Below are 17,774 nucleotides of genomic sequence, written 5' to 3'. Positions count from 1 at the left end.
TATTACAGTTTTCATGAAACATCATGTTATAATTCAAAACACTGTCGTCACTATTCTGCATCTGGTTAAAAGCTGAAGAAAAGTCGGTGAATAAAAGTCAAGCATGTGATTGTTAGAGGGGCTCGTACACACGTGTATGGATTTGGTTTGTTGCTGTTGCTTTTTTAAAGATTTAACAACAGTTTTATGATACATGAAGCAACCAGGACACTTTAAAATAATGTGTATTTATACTCAATTAAAATATTTTTATAGTATTTAGCTTCACATGGCAGTGGCTTAGTAACTCTGTTTCCACTTGGTGCTGGGTTCATTCTGTGTAAAGTGTTTCTGTTTGGGTTCTCGTGGTTCTCCAGCTTCCTCTTCTTGGTATCAGTCAGCTGGTTCTGAAACTTCTTTTCTTGGGCAGCTAATTCATTTTTAAATCTTTTGTCCTGGTCATCCATTGCTTGTTTAAACATGTCCTCTTGTAGTCTCATCTTTTCTTCTTGGTCTGCTAGTTTTGTCATGAATGTATTCTTCAGGTCTTCCAGCCTTTTTTCAAGTCTGTCCTCTTTTAATTTGAAATTCATTTCCTGGATTGCCAGTTCTTTTTTGAACTTGGTCTGCAGGTCTTCTAGCATCTTCAGGTATTGGCCCTCCTTGGATTGGAAATGTTCATCTCGGGCTGCAAGTTCTCTTTGGAATGATTTCTCCAGGTTTTCCATCTTTTTCTCATAAATTTGCACCTTAACTTGTAAATTGTGTTCCCTGGTCAACGCGTCTTTGTATTTGATGCTGAGGTCTTCCAGCTCTTTTCGATAGCTGTCCTCCCTGGACTGGAACTCCTTTTCCAGAGTTTCCAGTTCTTTTTTAAATGTTTTTTCCAGGTTTTCCAGTTCTTTGTGGTAACTTTGCTCCTTGGATCGAAAGTTTTGTTCCTGTGCTGCCAGTTTGTTAAATTTGTGTTCCAGGTCTTTAAACTTTCTTTCATAGCTGTCCTCCTTAGACTGGAGACTCTCTGTCAGGGCTGCCAGGTCTTTGCATCTCTTGTCCAGGTCCTCCAGGTCCTTTTGGTAGGTTTTCTTGCTGAGATTTAATTTTTTCTTCCAGTTTTGAGAGTTCTTTTTTAAATTTGTTTACCAGGTGTTCCAGCTCTAACTGATGTAAGTGTTGTGTGGGCCGCTGAAGAGGAGGTACTGCTGGCCCACTACCACCAGAGGGCGCCCTGCTTGGAGTGCGGGCTCCAAGCACGAGAGGGCGCCAGATCCAGAGGAAGTGACAGCTGTCACTCATCACACCAGCTGTCACTCATCTACGCCACTACTTAAGCCGGACTGCAACTCCACCTCCCCGCCGAGAAATCGACTACCGTGAGGTAATTTCTCTGCTGACTGACACGTTGTGTTATTTGCAGCCCTATTCCTGTGGACGAAGCCTTATCTGGGACTTCGGAGATTAACGACGACGACTGCGCCTTACTCTCTGGACAGATAAGTGGTTACACAGGCGTTGCACGAGTGTGTGATTCGGAGGTGGAGGTTCCCCCTCCTAACGGTGTACAGACCGAGAACCACTGAGTGTAAAGACTTACACTCATTCATCTTGTTTCTGCTTTTTGCCAGCAGTACCAGGGTCGACAGTCGAAGACAGAGGTCACCTGGGGATTCGGGACTTGGCGGCTCCGGTGTTCTTCAGGCCGTTGGTGGTGGAAGCCGTGTGGGACGCGGCCTCTCTCTCATCGGGGTCTCCTATCTTCGAGCCTGCCCACACGTCACCTGGTGTTAATTGACTTTGCAGATTTTGTGTATTTAGTTGTGTATTGTCACAACATTAAATTGTTACCTTTTGGCTTACTCATTGTCCGTTCCTTTGCGCCCCCTGTTGTGGGTCCGTGCTACGACACCTTCCCAACAGTAAGTCCTCCTTATGCCGATATTTCTCTTTCCAGGTTGCCAGTTCCTTTGTAAATAGTTTGTTCAGGTCTTCCAGCTGTTTTTGGTGATTGTCCTCCTTAAATTGGAAACTCTGTTTCTGGGCTGTCAGTTCTTTTTGATGCTTTTTGTCCTGGTTTTGCAGCTCTTCCATAAGATATTGTTTCATATCTCCCACCTCTTTCTGGTGTTGGTCTCTCTGAATCAAAAGCCTCTCCTCCTGGGCTGCCAGAGTTTTTGTGTGACGGTCCTCCTGGTCTTTCAGATGTTTGTGGAAGTTGAACTTCATGGTTTCCATCTGTTCTTTAAAACATGTGACCAACTCCTTCAGGTCCTTCTGAGCAGATTGTTGCTGCTCCGTTGTCAGCTGGAGCAGAGGAGCCACGGCTGACTCTCGCTCTTGGGAGCTTTTCTTGCTGAACATTTTCTCTTCCTCCTTCAACAGATCTTTGACTTGACTAAATTTCTTCTGAATCTGCTGCTTTTTGTCCTGATAACAGCTCCATCGTTGTGCTGTAATATAAAGTACACAAAATTATTAGTAAAATGTTAATGTTCACATTTAGCTACCAGTTTTTCAAAATGATATCTGGCTTTGTTTGTGTAATTATTATTATTTTATAAATATAAGACTGAAGACTGATATAAAACGGCGCAGGAAAAAACTGTTAAAATCTTACTGTCTTCATGTTTTCCTGCATCATTCTGACTGACTGTTCTCAGATTTGTCACGGGGTGGTGGTAAATTGCTGCTCACTGATGTTGGAAGAATAACACTTTGGCCTCTGCACATGGTGCATGTTGACTTTCACTTGATCGAGCCTCATGACATCAAAATGTTGCTCTGATCTCTGATGGGACTTTGTGAAGTTCCCTAATCGGTTTGTCGTGATAATCGACATATTAACTGATTGTGATCTATAAAGATGAACATGATCATTTTGCTGCACTCGATAGATGGCCCTTGACATCTGCAGGTTGGGTTCGGGTTAGAGTTCGCCCCGGACACAGTGCACATCTTTGGCCAAGTTTGCGTCAGGCCGACTTCTCCTGTATCTGGAGAATCCACTGATACCCCTCAGAATTTGTAAATCTTTGGTGATTACGATTAATTGGTAAAACTCAGAACTCTCACTGACATGAAGAAAAGAACAACAACATGTCCGGAAAGCCCTCACAGTATGTGGGTACCCACGAAGGTACCTGGATAAAGTGCAGAAGTCCCAAAGAACAAAGAGACCAGACAGACAGGAGACAGAGCCAAGAAGAGGAGTGTCTCTCCCTTACTTAGCAGAAGTAGGGGAAAAAACTACAGAGGATCTTCAGACAGCACAAAATCCCAGTTTACTTTAAACCTATTAACACCTTGAGACAGAAATTAGTTCACCCTAAGGACAGGATCCTTAGTTAGAAACAGAGCAATGTAGTGTATTCTATCACATGTCAGGAAAACTGTAATGAACACTACATAGGTGAGACTAAGCAGCTGTTGCACAAAAGGCTATACCAGCACCGCAGAGAGGACGCCGGTGGACCTCAGTCTGCGTTTCATCTCCACCTTAAAGACACTAACCACATGTTTGAGGACAAGGAAGTCAAAATGTTAGCCAGAGAGAAGAAATGGTTTGAGAGGGGAGTGAAGGAAGCTTTGTATGTGAAACAGTTGAAATGATAATATCTGGAACCAGAGCTGGTCCATCCTCCAAAAACTTATGATAAATAACAAAATGAAAGATGTAGCATTTAAACTTTTGCATAGAATTTACCCCACAAATCAATATATGGTAAAAATTTCTCAAAACTATTGATCCCAGCTGTGTTATGTGCAGACGCAGGTTGAGGAGCGGACCAACGTCTGACCGAACCCAGCGCTAAATAACCAGAAAGCGGTTCCACAAACAAAACGATTTTATTTCCCCTCCAGTGCAATAATTAGTGTACAACATAAATATTTAGTTTGTCTGGCGGAGTGAAGGACGGCGCGCTCTCCAGCGCCCAAAAGGATCGAAGCCTCGGTGCTTCTGGACTCAGATTCACCGCCAAACACCCCCAGGTGGACACGACAACTGACTCTGTGAAGGATGGAAAAGGTGAGGTAAGTCAACAGAGCTACAGCAAATATCTTTCAGAGGCACACACTATCAGCAACACATTCAGGTCTGAATTTAAGCTTTATGTAAATGAGCAGCTTCTCACAACAGGTGGAGGATCATCAGTCCGTACACCACGGCAGTGAGAAACAAACTGCACAATTCTCATCAATGTTCAAATATACTGCGTAACAAAATGCCAAACTATTATTAACGATCATTCAGACAATAATCACCTCTGATGTGTGCTAACAGCATGTGTCCCTCACCCGTCCTCCTTCACAGGCACGATGTGTCAAACCCTGGCGCGGTCCTCAGCGTCTCACAAACGAACATCACAAGATCGAGTTCCTGGCAATTCTGCTTGAACCACTCATGGCTTAAATGCAGAACGCCATCTCATTATCTGCTTCAGCTGAAAGTCTTTAAGTTACACGTGAGCATCATCCACAGGTGCTGCGAGTCAGTAGGCCTGCACGTGAAACATCCTCCACAGGTGCAGCTAATAATGCTGATGAGGGTGAAGTACTCTTCTGCCAGCACCTTCTCCACAGACAAAAAACCAGTTTGCATACCACCTGGAGAGCAAAGAAAAGAAAACACCAAAACATCCAGCCAAACCCCCCAACACACAACAAGCTGTTCTTTTTGCAAAAAAAACTCCTAAAACTATTAGTCACCTTTTCTGGAGCTGTCCAGTCACAAAATCATTTGGAAAGATAGTCAGCAATTTATCAGTAAGTTGAATCCTGCTTTTTATTAAAATTTGAACATGTAATTTTTGGTATTTACACGAATCTCCTCAGAAACAAAAAGATTGTTTTAAATTTAATTGTTGTTTTTCAAAATTTTACATATACAAATGTAAATTTTCAAACACAGCTTTATTATTCCTGTTGTTATAAAAGAAATTGAAATGTATTTGTCCTCCATAGCAAAAGCTCAAATCAAAAAGCAATATTTACATATAATACAACCCCTGGCAATAATTATGGAATCACCGGCCTCAGAGGATGTTCATTCAGTTGTTTAATTTTGTGGAAAAAAAAGCAGATCACAGACATGACACAAAACTAAAGTCATTTCAAATGGCAACTTTCTGGCTCAATTCTGAGGAATAAATTATGGAATCACCCTGTAAATTTTCATCCCCAAAACTAACATCTGCATCAAATCAGATCTGCTCGTTAGTCTGCATCTAAAAAGGAGTGACCACAACTTGGAGAGCTGTTGCACCAAGTGGACTGACATGAATCATGGCTCCAACACGAGAGATGTTGAAAGATCAAATTGAAACAAAAGAGAGGATTATCAAACTCTTAAAAGAGGGTAAATCATCATGCAATGTTGCAAAACATATTGGTTGTTCACAGTCAGCGGTGTCTAAACTCTGGACCAAATACAAACAACATGGGAAGGTTGTTAAAGGCAAACATACTGGTAGACCAAGGAAGACATCAAAATGACAAGACAGAAAACTTAAAGCAATATGTCTCAAAAATCAAAAATGCACAAAAAAACAAAACAAATGAGGAACAAATGGGAGGAAACTGGAGTCAATGTCTGTGACTGAACTGTAAGAAACCGCCTAAAGGAAATGGGATTTACATACATAAAAAGCTAAATGAAAGCCATCATTAACACCTAAACAGAAAAAAACAAGGTTACAATGAGCTAAGGAAAAGCAATCATGGACTGTGGATGACTGGATGAAAGTCATATTCAGTGATGAATCTCGAATCTGCATTGGGCAAGGTGATGATGCTGGAACTTTTGTTTGGTGCCGTTCCAATGAGATTTATAAAGATGACTGCCTGAAGAGAACATGTAAATTTCCACAGTCATTGATGATATGGGGCTGCATGTCAGGTAAAGGCACTGGGGAGATGGCTGTCATTACATCATCAATAAATGCACAAGTTTACGTTGATATTTTGGACACTTTTCTTATCCCATCAATTGAAAGGATGTTTGGGGATGATGAAGTCATTTTTCAAGATGATAATGCATCTTGCCATAGAGCAAAACTGTGAAAACATCCTTGCAAAAAGACACATAGGGTCAATGTCATAGCCTGCAAATAGTCCGGATCTTAATCCAATTGAAAATCTTTGGTGGAAGTTGAAGAAAATGGTCCATGACAAGGCTCCAACCTGCAAAGCTGATCTGGCAACAGCAATCAGAGAAAGTTGGAGCCAGATTGATGAAGAGTACTGTTTGTCACTCATTAAGTCCATGCCTCAGAGACTGCAAGCTGTTAGAAAAGCCAGAGGTGGTGCAACAAAATACTAGTGATGTGTTGGAGCGTTCTTTTGTTTTTCATGATTCCATAATTTTTTTCCTCAGAATTGAGTGAGTCCATATTTTTTTCCGTCTGCTTGGTCTAAAAAGTAACCGTTACTGACTGCCACAATTTTTTTTCCTGATTTCTTATAGTGTTTCTTAAGCCAGAAAGTTGCCATTTGAAATGACTTTAGTTTTGTGTCATGTCTGTGATCTGCTTTTTTTCTACAAAATTAAACAACTGAATGAACATCCTCCGAGGCCGGTGATTCCATCATTTTTGCCAGGGGTTTGTAGCTGCTTGTCACTTAATATATTCAGAATTTCTTGATCTCATATTGTATATACATTTTCTTCTTTTTTTTTTTTTTTGTTACCAAAAAATGTATGTAATATATATATATAATTGCTTTTGCCTTTGCCTCCCCCTGGCATTCTGATGTTAATGTATAGTTTACTTTAAATATTACAAAAAAGAAACTCCTTTTTTTTCTTCTTTTTTCCTTTTTATATCTCTTTGGCCTTATATTTTGTTCGTTTGTTTGTTGAAATAAAGTTTTGAGGAAAAAAAAGGATTTCCTCTCCATATGTAATTTTTTTCAAAGTATGAGAAACTGCTGATTATTGTTGTTGTTGTTGTTACTCTTGTTATTCTTATGTGTAAAAATGTATTTAAAATTTCTACAAAAGTGGGCCTTTAAGGGGTTGGGGGGGGTCCCATATAATGTGCACGTGTGCTGTCAGCAAAGCAGTGAACCCCCCAAAAGAAAAAAATGATGATGACCACATTAGAAAGACAGACTGCACTTGGATCTGTGCTGTCCGATCACATTTTTACTTGTCCCCCACAATCAGATGTGAGGGCTGTATTGTTTATTTTTTGAGTGCTTGTAACAGCTCCTCTCCAGCAGGTGGCGCTGTCGGTGACTACCTATATGGCTTATTCGCCCTTTTGAGGTTTCAAATCCCGCAAAATCTCATAAAACTTCGAAGAGTTTGCTGCTCTGTGAGATGTCAGTACATGAAAACTGTACTGATCAGGCTACACTTTAACCTCTACACATGGACAACAGCATGAACATCACAACATAAAACTCTTTGTACAACCCCAATTCCAGTGAAGTTGGGACGTTGTGTAAAATGTCAATAAAAACAGAATACAATGATTTTCAAATCCTCTTCAACCTATATTCAATTGAATACACCACAAAGACAAGATATTTAATGTTCAACTGATAAACTTTATTGTTTTTGTGCAAATATTTGCTCATTTTGAAATGGATGCCTGCAACATTTTTCAAAAAAGTTGGGACGGGGCAACAAAAGACTGAGAAAGTTGATGAATGCTCAAAGAACAATGTTTGGAAACAGGTGAGTGTCATGATTGGGTATAAAAGGAGCATCCCCAAAAGTCTCAGCCATTCACAAGCAAAGATGGGGCGAGGATCATCACTTTGTGAACAACTGCATGAAAAAATAGTCCAACAGTTTAAGAACAATGTTTCTCAATGTTCAATTGCAAGGAATTTAGGGATTCTATCATCTACAGTCCATAATATGATCAGAAGATTCAGAGAATCTGGAGAACTTTCTACACGTAAGCAACAAGGCCGAAAACCAACATTGAATGCCCGTGACCATCGATCCCTCAGGCGGCACTGCATTAAAAACCGACATCATGTAAAAGATCTTACCCGCGTGGGCTCAGGAACACTACAGAAAACCATTGTCAGTTAACACAGTTCGTCACTACATCTACAAGTCCAAGTTAAACTCTACCATGCAAAGTGAAAGCTATATATCAACAACATCCAGAAGCACCGCCGCCTTCTCTGAGCCCGAGCTCATTTGAAATGGACAGACGCAAAGTGGAAAAGTGTGCTGTGGTCTGATGAGTCCACATTTCAAATTGTTTTTGGAAATCATGGACGTCGTGTCCTCTGGACAAAAGAGGAAAAAGACCACCCAGATTGTTACCAGCACAAAGTTCAAAAGGCAGTGATGGTATGGGGGTGTGTTAGTTTCCCATGGCATGGACAACTTACACATGTGATGGTATGGGGGTGTGTTAGTGCCCATGGTATGGACAACTTACACATCTGTGATGGCACCATCAATGCTGAAAGGTACATCCAGGTTTTGGAGAAACACATGCTGCCATCCAAGCAACGTCTTTTTCAGGGACGTCTCTGCTTATTTCAGCAAGACAATGCCAAGCCACATTCTGCACGTAACAACAGCGTGGCTTCGTAGTAAAAGAGTGAAGGTACTAGACTGGCCTGCCTGCAGTCCAGACCTGTCGCCCATTGAAAATGTGTGGCACATTATGAAGCACAAAATATGACAACGGAGACCCCGGACTGTTGAACAACTGAAGTCGTACATCAAGCAAGAATGGGAAAGAATTCCACCTACAAAGCTTCAACAATTAGTGTCCTCAGTTCCCAAACGCTTATTGAGTGTTGTTAGAAGGAAAGGTGATGTAACACAGTGGGAAACATACCACTGTCCCAGCTTTTTTGAAATATGTTGCAGACATCCATTTCAAAATGAGCAAATATTTGCACAAAAACAATCAACTTTATCAGTTTGAACATTAAATATCTTGTTTTTGTGGTGTATTCAATTGAATATAGGTTGAAGAGGATTTGAAAATCATTGTATTCTGTTTTTATTTACATTCATCACAACGTCCCAACTTCATTGGAATTGGGGTTGTATATTGTGCCTAAAACTCTCATGAATATATTCTCTGGGTTTGTAGATGTTTCTACTGTGTTTATTTTATGTAAACATACGTGAAGCTCAGGTTGTTTCTCCGTTATTTTCAGCGGGAGTCGCTGTGAGCCGCGATCACTTCCTGTTCATGTCGTTCTGGGGGAAAGTGAAGTTTGCTCTTTAACGTCCTGCTTATTGTCCTTTACAGCACTGTTTGTCCTCTTTGTTCCAGAGTAATATATATATAAAATGTCTGAAATTCAGTTTGCATTCATGAAGTTATACGCAGGTTAAATGTAGCAAACATGGCATATTTGGAATATTTGTTTTAGCAAGTTTTCAGGGTCTCATTCAGCAGTCTGTTATTAACGTGATGAAAAGCATAAAAAAGTACATTTTGGTTGTATAATGTTCATTTGTAATTGTCGTCGTGTGGATTCTCTATGTTGTGTGACCGCAGTGACTTTCTGGTGTGTAAGGGATTATGGGATATCTCAGTAGGGCGAATGCCGCGAGCTGGCTGTGGGTGAACTCCCACTGCAGAAGCCTCTGTGGTGACTCTGTGGAAGACACCACCAGCTGCAGCACCAAAAAGATTAAGAAAGAAGACAATGGGGGAAAACATGTTAATAAGAGCAGGACAAAAGGTGACAGGTTTTGATTTGATGCTGTGCAAATAAACTGAAGTTTGAATGTTGTATGTTTTTTCCGTTTTCCAGGGTGAAACGACACCCACAGTGGCCAAAAAGGCCAACGTGCCCCAGAAGATGGCAGCTCCTTCTCCAAAGTGGGCGAGGAAAATCCGCTGTTGGAGTTCTGTTGGTGTGGTTCCTGCCTAGTGTCCGGTTTATATTTCTTTGTGCATCTGTCTCTCCGTGTGTGTGTGTGTGTGTGTGTGTGTGTGTGTGTGTGTGTGTGTGTGTGTGAACAAATTATGATTTAATACGAGGTCTGTCCATAAAGTAACAGTCCTTTTTATTTTTTTCAAAAACTATATGGATTTCATTCATATGTTTTTACGTCAGACATGCTTGAACCCTCGTGCGCATGCGTGAGTTTTTCCACGCCTGTCGGTGACGTCATTCGCCTGTGAGCACTCCTTGTGGGAGAAGTCGTCCAGCCCCTCGTCGGAATTCCTTTGTCTGAGAAGTTGCTGAGAGACTGGCGCTTTGTTTGATCAAAATTTTTTCTAAACCTGTGAGACACATCGAAGTGGACACGGTTCGAAAAATTAAGCTGGTTTTCAGTGAAACTTTTAACGGCTGATGAGAGATTTTGAGGTGATACTGTCACTTTAAGGACTTCCCATGGAGCGAGACGTCGTGCAGCGCTCCGAGGTGCCATCGTCAGCCTGTTTCAAGCTGAAAACCTCCACATTTCAGGCTCTATTGATCCAGGACGTCGTGAGAGAACAGAGAAGTTTCAGAAGAAGTCGGTTTCAGCATTTTATCCGGATATTCCACTGTTAAAGGAGATTTTTTTTTTATGAAAGACGTGCGGACGGGTCCGCGCGTCGGCACAGGAAAAACACACCCGACGCGGTGCGGCGGCACAGGAAAAACACCTCTGTTGGAAGCCTTAAGGACAAGTTGGAACATGTCCAGCTGTTAAACAATTTCTCATATACTCACTCCACTGAAAGCCATCAAAAGCTGCCTGGATTTTACAAATGGTTATCAACACGGAGGTGTTTTTCCTGTATATTAAAGGTGTTTTTCCTCGTATATTAAAGCCTCACGAAATAAAACTTTTATACCAAACAAGTCAAATGTCATCTTTCAGCAAGTAGAAGAGTAAAAAAAAACTTTATATGAAAAATGACCATCATATATTTATGAATTTTCATACTACATTGTTGTTTGTTAATTTGTGACCAACATGAAAGAGAAGAACTCAGTTCCCAGCTGTAAAAATGGGTGCTGGTGTGACGGAGACCAGCAGGTGGTGCTGTGCAGAAGAAGTCATGTAAACCTCCTCCCCTGAGGACAAAAGACAGAGTCCGCGGGTTTTATCCTCATGGTTCGAGCTTCTGTCTCCCGTCCCGGTAACTGTGAATTCAAATCCAGGATGGGACCAAGTGATCCAGGTTTCACTGGCCTGGACTGAGGACAAACCTGTGTTGGACTGGAGTTCCTGTCCAGGTGGAGATCCTCATCATGTTTTCCTGAGATGAGCAGAAACAGGCCTCAGGTCCTATGCAGGACTTTCCCTCAGTCAGTCTGGACTGACTGACTGAGCGATGAGTGGGACTGGGGTTGTTTCTGGAAGTTTCTGGGTTCAGACTCTGTGTGCACTTGGTACCAAAGGAGCAGCAACATCCTGAACGTTATTTCGAGTTTATAAACCAGATCAAGCTGCAGAACAAGCCAGAAGGATCAGAAAATAGTTCAGTGCTTTGAAACAGTCAAAATATTAAATTCATAAACTGCTGAATGAAACAATTTTAGTCTTTTGAAACACTGAATACAGTTTAAAAAAAGTGGTCTTTTTAGGTCATTTGTAATCAAACATTTGTTCTGTAATTTGTTAAAGAATTAATTTACTCAAAATCAAGTCATCCTGAAAGAAGGATTTTTAATTGTGGACACCACAAGAGTCTCCAATTTCCTGATGCCAGTTTGACAGCAAGCAGCTCCCAGATTCCCACATCAAATCAAAATCAAATCAATTTTATTTATATAGCGCCAAATCACAACAAACAGTTGCTCCAAGGCGCTTTATATTGTAAGGCAAGGCCATACAATAATTATAGAAAAACCCCAACGGTCAAAACGACCCCCTGTGAGCAAGCACTTGGCGACAGTGGGAAGGAAAAACTCCCTTTTAACAGGAAGAAACCTCCAGCAGAACCAGGTTCAGGGAGGGGCAGTCTTCTGCTGGGACTGGTTGGGGCTGAGGGAGAGAACCAGGAAAAAGACATCACAGACATGACACAAAACTAAAGTCATTTCAAATGGCAACTTTCTGGCTTTTAGAAACACTATAAGATATCAAGAAAAAAATTGTGCAGTGTTGGCACTTCTCCAGCCGCTTCCTGTGCCTCATCGCCCCTGGTCCCATATCAGCCTGGATTTTGTCACGGGCCTCCCGCCGTCCCAGGGCAACACCACCATCCTCACGATAGTGGACCGATTCTCCAAGGCGGCCCACTTCGTGGCCCTCTCGAAGCTCCCAACGGCCCAGGAGACAGCAGACCTCCTGGTCCACCACGTCGTCCGTCTGCATGGGATACCAACTGACGTAGTCTCGGATTGTAGTCCCCAGTTTTCCTCTCAAGTCTGGAGGAGTTTCTGCAGAGAACTGGGGGCCACCGTGAGCCTCTCATCCGGGTACCACCCACAGACGAACGGACAGGCAGAACGGGCCAACCAAGAGTTGGAACAGACCCTCCACTGTGTGACATCCGCGCACCCGACGGCCTGGAGTAACCATCTGGCCTGGATCGAGTATGCACATAACAGCCAGGTGTCTTCTGCCACCGGACCTCTCCCCATTTGAGGTGTGTCTAGGGTACGAGCCCCCATTATTTCCCGTGGTGGAGGGAGAGGTCGGTGTGCCCTCGGTCCAGGCCCACCTGCGGAGGTGCCGTCGGGTGTGGCGTACCGCCCGTTCTGCCTTGTTAAAGGCCCGGACGAGGGCTAAGGCCCATGCAGACCACGGCGGTCCCCAGCCCCTGCATACCAGCCCGGGCAGGAGGTGTGGTTATCAACGAAGGACATCCCCCTCCAAGTGGACTCCCCTAAGTTGAAGGACAGGTTCATCGGACCATTCAAATCCTCAAGGTCCTCAGCCCTGCCGCAGTGAAGCTCCAACTCCCAGCTTCACTGCGGATCCATCCTGTTTTCCATGTGTCCAGACTGAAACCACACCACACCTCACCCCTCTGTGCTCCCGGTCCGGCACCGCCTCCTGCCCGGATCATTGACGGGGAGCTGGCTTGGACAGTGCGCTGGCTCCTGGACGTCCATCGAATGGGCCGGGGGTTCCAGTATTTGGTGGACTGGGAAGGGTATGGACCCGAAGAATGCTCCTGGATGAAAAGGAGCTTCATCCTGGACCTGGCCCTCCTGGCCGATTTCTACCGCCGACACCCGGATAAACCTGGTCGGGCGCCAGGAGGCGCCCGTTGAGGGGGGGGGTCCTGTTATGTGGGCCGCCAGAAGAGGAGGTACTGCTGGCCCACCACCAGAGGGCGCCCTGCCTGAAGTGCGGGCTTCAGGCACGAGAGGGCGCTGCCGCCACGGACACAGCCGGGAGTGACAGCTGTCACTCATTATCTCATGACAGCTGTCACCCATCTACACTTCATCATACTACTCCATAAACCCGGACGTCATCTCCACCTCGTTGCCCAGATATCATCTACCTGTGAAGGTAATATCCTCAGCCAGAAGCTAATTGTGTCTTAGTATGAATTCATTTTGCAGCTGCTTTCCTGTGGAGTGCCTTATCAGTGAGGTTGGTGTAATCATGATGGCTTCGCTTCACACCCCAGCCAGATAAGTGTTGAGACAGGAGCTGCACTAGTGTGTGTGAGAGGTGGAGGTGGAATCTCCACCATGTTGTTACTGGGTGTACACACACCCACTTCTTATTGTTTCTGCTCCTCGCCAGCAGTACCAGATCCGACATTCGGAAGACGGTGGCCAACTGGGGACTCGGGACTTGGCGGCTCCAGTTATTCTCCAGGTTCGGTGGCGGAGGAAATCGTGTGGTTCCGGTTCTTCTCAGGACAGACGTCTTCTATCCTCGAGCCTGCCCACACGTCACCGTTGTGGATTGACTGTTTGCAAAATTCTGTATTCCTCTGTATTGTGGTTGTGCTCTTTCACAACAGTAAAGTGTTCATATTCGACTCTTTCATTGTCCGTTCATTTACACCCCCTGTTGTGGGTCTGTGTCACTACACTTTCCCAACACCATGACAAGGTTCCACCTGCAAAGCTGATTTGGCAACCAGCAATCAGAGAAAGTTGGAGCCAGATTGATGAAGAGTACTGTTTGTCACTCATTAAGTCCATGCCTCAGAGACTGCAAGCTGTTATAAAAGCCAGAGGTGGTTGCAACAAAATACTAGTGATGTGTGGAGCGTTCTTTTGTTTTTCATGATTCCATAATTTTTTCCTCAGATTGAGTGATTCCATATTTTTTTCCCTCTGCTTGGTCTAAAAAAGTAACCGTTACTGACTGCCACAATTTTTTTTCCTGATTTCTTATAGTGTTTCTTAAAGCCTGACGTTGCCATTTGAAATGACTTTAGTTTTGTGTCATGTCTGTGATCTGCTTTTTTTTCTACAAAATTAAACAACTGAATGAACATCCTCCGAGGCTGGTGATTCCATAATTTTTGCCAGGGGTTGTAGTCCAGCCTAGAGGAAATAAATGCATGAATTAGTTTTTCAGCATCACTCTGAGACAAGACCTTTCTAATTTTAGAGATATTGCGCAAATGCAAAAAAGCAGTCCTACATATTTGTTTAATATGCGCTTTGAATGACATATCCTGATCAAAATGACTCCAAGATTTCTCACAGTATTACTAGAGGTCAGGGTAATGCCATCCAGAGTAAGGATCTGGTTAGACACCATGTTTCTAAGATTTGTGGGGCCAAGTACAATAACTTCAGTTTTATCTGAGTTTAAAAGCAGGAAATTAGAGGTCATCCATGTCTTTATGTCTGTAAGACAATCCTGCAGTTTAACTAATTGGTGTGTGTCCTCTGGCTTCATGGATAGATAAAGCTGGGGTATCATCTGCGTAACAATGAAAATTTAAGAAATGCTGTCTAATAATACTGCCTAAGGGAAGCATGTATAAAGTGAATAAAATTGGTCCTAGCACAGAACCTTGTGGAACTCCATAATTAACTTTAGTCTGTGAAGAAGATTCCCCATTTACATGAACAAATTGTAATCTATTAGACAAATATGATTCAAACCACCGCAGCGCCTTTAATACCTATGACATGCTCTAATCTCTGTATAAAATTTATGGTCAACAGTATCAAAAGCAGCACTGAGTCTAACAGAACAAGCCAGAGATGAGTCCACTGTCTGAGGCCATAAGAAGATCATTTGTAACCTTCACTAATGCTGTTTCTGTACTATGATGATTCCTAAAACCTGACTGAAACTCTTCAAATAGACCTTCCTCTGCAGATGATCAGTAGCTGTTTTACAACTACCCTTATCAAGAATTTTTGAGAGAAAAGGAAGGTTGGAGGTTGGCCTATAATTAGCTAAGATAGCTGGGTCATGTGATCGCTTTTAAGTAATGGTTTTAATTACTGCCACCTTAAAAGCCTGTGGTACATAGCCAACTAATAAAGATAGATTGATCATATTAAGATCGAAGCATAAATAATGGTAGGACTTCCTTGAGCACCTGGTAGGAATGGGGGTCTAATAACATGTTGATGGTTTGGATGAAGTAACTAATGAAATAACTCAGACAGAACAATCGGAGAGAAAGAGTCTAACCAAATACCAGCATTACCACATCAGAGTTTCAGTCTGCTTTTCAAGAAAAATGCATTTGTTGTCCTCAGGGGATCATTGTGAGAGTGTTGCCCCAACTCCCACATCTGAAACATCAAACTTCACCACAAATTGTTAAGATGGATCTGACGTGGTCAAGACTGAAGCTGAGGTGAAGTTCGGCCTCAGGTTTCTGAAGTGTTTTTGCTCTGAAGGTGACCAGATGTGTCTCAGTTTGTGCCCCAAACTGAGATAGTTTCAGCATTGTTATTGACAGTCAGGCTTCAGTTTTGAAATGTGTGATGCAATGAAGCAACCAAGGTGCTATAATCGCTAATACCCTACATTTGAAGGTTGTGAAACTAGGAACTGTTGAAACTGTTTGCTCATCTCATGACTTGCCAATCCTCGATCCAACCCCACCTTTCCAGGGGAGATCACAAAGCCACAAATGAGAAGGTAGACTGGCTTAAGTCACATTTTTTGGACTTCATAAAAGATTTGCTGCCTAAAAGTTGCTGCAGAACGTTTCTGACATGATGAACACACTCTGCTGCATCCTTAGAAAAGATGAGAATTGCGCTAATGATAATTCCTATGATCATCTTGGTGGCATTCTGCAGATGAAAACTCAAATTATCAATCCTGTTCTTAATATGAATATCGATGAGGCCCTGTAAATCAGTACAAGGGGACAGAGACCTGTGCTTTTTCAACATTTGCTGCAAAATGCTACAGCTAGAGTACTGACGGGGACTAGAAGGAGGAGCATATCTCACCCATATTGGCCTCTCTTCATTGGCTTCCTGTTAATTCTAGAATAGAATTTAAATTCTTCTTCTTACTTATAAGGTTTTGAATAATCAGGTCCCATCTTATCTTAGGGACCTCGTAGTACCATATCACCCCAATAGAGCGCTTCGCTCTCAGACTGCGGGCTTACTTGTAGTTCCTAGGGTTTGTAAGAGTAGAAATGGGAGGCAGAGCCTTCAGCTTTCAGGCTTCCTCTCCTGTGGAACCAGCTCCCAATCAGATCAGGGAGACAGACACCCTCTCTACTTTTAAGATTAGGCTTAAAACTTTCCTTTCTGCTAAAGCTTATAGTTAGGGCTGGATCAGGTGACCCTGAACCATCCCTTAGTTATGCTGCTATAGACTTAGACTGCTGGGGGGTTCCATGATGCACTGAGTGTTTCTTTCTCTTTTTGCTCTGTATGCATCACTCTGCATTTAATATTAGTGATTGATCTCTGCTCCCTCCACAGCATGTCTTTTTTCCTGGTTCTCTCCCTCAGCCCCAACCAGGTCCCAGCAGAAGACTGCCCCTCCCTGAGCCTGGTTCTGCTGGAGGTTTCTTCCTGTTAAAAGGGAGTTTTTTCCTTCCCACTGTCACCAAGTGCTTGCTCACAGGGGGTCGATTTGACTGTTGGGGTTTTACGTAATTATTGTATGGCCTTGCCTTACAATATAAGCACCTTGGGGCAACTGTTTGTTGTGATTTGGCGCTATATAAATAAATTGATTTAATTTGATTTGATTTTCAAATTTGTCCATATCCTGGAGCTCTGAGGTGTGGCACCAGAGAGGAGATCACTGACACAGTCACAGCAGCAGTCAGGTGGCAGTGAAGCAGGTAAATTCTGACTCAATACTCCTTTTACCTCCAAAGAATTTTCAGGGAAGAATCAGCTGGTAAAATCAGGAGGTTTAGTCCATGATCCAAGCAGGCTGTCTGTACTGCTTGAGGAGGCCAAGCAACATTTACAATCCACACACTTGACAAGCCACACACAAATGTATGATCACCATCCCAGGGTGTAGCTTCAGGCAGGCAGAGAGGTCCGTAAAGGGTTACACAGGGGTCAAAATGTAAAAATGTTCCAGTCATATTGAAAACTATAGCACCTATTTGTCTGATCATGAAGATTCCAAAAATGTATAGTTTGGATGATTGTTATGGAGGTTTTTGGGGTAAAAACAGCAAATATAATGGCAAGGTCAATTTCAGTTTGCACAGGGGTCAAAGGTTAAAGTTGCTTCTGGCTCGCAGATGAGTCAGACTGTCGCCAAAAACAGCAAAACTCTTCCTATTGTTGTGATCACAAGGAAAACTGCTACTTTGTCAAAGGTCAAACACACTCAGAAACGCTGAAATTCGAGCTGCTGAAGGGGCTGCAGCACCCCCTATTGGTGAGGGCCTGTAGCTGGGAAGGCAAAACATTACAAAACTAATAGTTAAAAAAAAAAACTGTGGCAGTGTGCGTGCGTGTGCCTGTGTTTGTTCTATCATCTA

This window comes from Thalassophryne amazonica, chromosome 17 (assembly GCF_902500255.1).
Source record: "Thalassophryne amazonica chromosome 17, fThaAma1.1, whole genome shotgun sequence".
NCBI classification, from domain to species: domain Eukaryota; kingdom Metazoa; phylum Chordata; class Actinopteri; order Batrachoidiformes; family Batrachoididae; genus Thalassophryne; species Thalassophryne amazonica.
This window is presented reverse-complemented; position numbering follows the sequence as displayed.